The 1,403-nt window shown below is 37.4% G+C and overlaps 1 non-coding gene across 1 annotated transcript; it reads left to right on the top strand.

The window, feature by feature from the left end:
• The first annotated feature begins 654 nt into the window (after window positions 1-654).
• LOC111753611 (small nucleolar RNA SNORA2/SNORA34 family) lies at window positions 655-790 on the top strand. The gene has a single exon (XR_002788412.1). It is a non-coding gene; the product is annotated as a small nucleolar RNA SNORA2/SNORA34 family (small nucleolar RNA).
• Window positions 791-1,403: the final 613 nt, after the last annotated feature.

The raw sequence follows: 1,403 nt of genomic DNA on the forward strand, positions 1-1,403 counted from the left end.
GTTTGAATACCTGTATAAGTTCATACTGTAGGTACAAAACGATGATGATATCTGTTTCAGTAACCTCAAATCCAACTCTTACTGTAACACAATTCATTTCTTCTTTACTGAGAGTAAATTTTAATAGAAAAAGTTTGAGGTTGGAAAGAAAGTTAAATGGAAAGAGAATCAAATATGAGCTTTACGTGTTTCATAGTTTTTAGTCAAATATGTTAAAGAATTCTAGCATCTTCTCAGCAACAGAAATTTTGGTTAGAGGGCATATTCATTTACCTGCACAAATATCCAACAATAATGGTTCTCTTTTCTTGAAACCTTAGTGTAGTTTAAGTACAATTCTACACAATTTTCTAAATTGTCACCTTAATTTTTACAATAAAAATATAATTTTTTCTCCCAATTGGTTTACTAATCAAGAGGCTGAAATTTCAGTAGTATGATTACCCTGCAGTGACCTAGGCATTAAGTGAAGAGTCAAGATTTGCATCTGACCTGTTGTATTCTGTCTGACCCATCAACTATTACCTAAGTATCCATATTCTATATTTAGAAGGTGAAGGCACTAAACAATAATCTACATAGGTCAAAAGTTTTTTCCTCTGTTTCAAGATCTAAACTTTTCAAAAATATGTTATGCAATGAATAAATGAAATTTTGGCCCTGAATCAAGGCCAGCAGTTTGTTGTAGCTGCTAGTTTCAAACAGAAGCTTACATACAAGTCTTCTAGAGTCTGTTGGCCATTTCAGAACTTTGGGAATGTTGTGGTCAATTCACTAGAAAGAAATATCTTAGAGCCCAATGTGAGCCTAGAGAAGAACCCACACCATGAGGTTCTGCTGCCAGCTGGCTGGAGATCCAGTGAGTCCAACACCATCTGAGACCCCAAGCCATCGTGGAAACATTGATGAACCACTGTCCTATGCCTCTCCACTACTCCAGGAGCCCCAGATGAGAGATACCCAGGTGCCCAGCACAGGTGCCTACCAAGGGACTGGCAGCCAATGCGGAAAGTATCTCTGATCTGGAGAAATACAGGAAAATATCAAGACAAATGCGCAAAATATAATCTCAGACCTCCAGCCCACACAGAACAAGTTGCAGGAGACACAGAAATGGTAGAAATTAAAGGGCACACATCTGAGCTTTCCACTTAGTTCTTGTATTGTTTGGCTAATTTAACATGCCTATGTCTGATGGAACATGCCTATGTCTGATGGTCTGGGTAGCTGTTCTGAAGATAACAAGAAGCATTATGTTAGCCATTATTGATTTCCTATTATCTTGCTTTGAAGTCCTGTATCATTTCCATTGTTTTGTTTACTTTGGTTTTATTCTGCTTTATTTTGTTTTGTCTTTGTCTTTTTGAGACAGGGTCTTACTATGCAGTTCAGGCTGGCCTTGA

The sequence above is a fragment of the Cavia porcellus genome, unplaced genomic scaffold, assembly GCF_034190915.1.
Source record: "Cavia porcellus strain 051 isolate PalLab524CR breed Dunkin Hartley unplaced genomic scaffold, mCavPor4.1 scaffold_14, whole genome shotgun sequence".
Classification (NCBI taxonomy): Eukaryota; Metazoa; Chordata; class Mammalia; order Rodentia; family Caviidae; genus Cavia; species Cavia porcellus.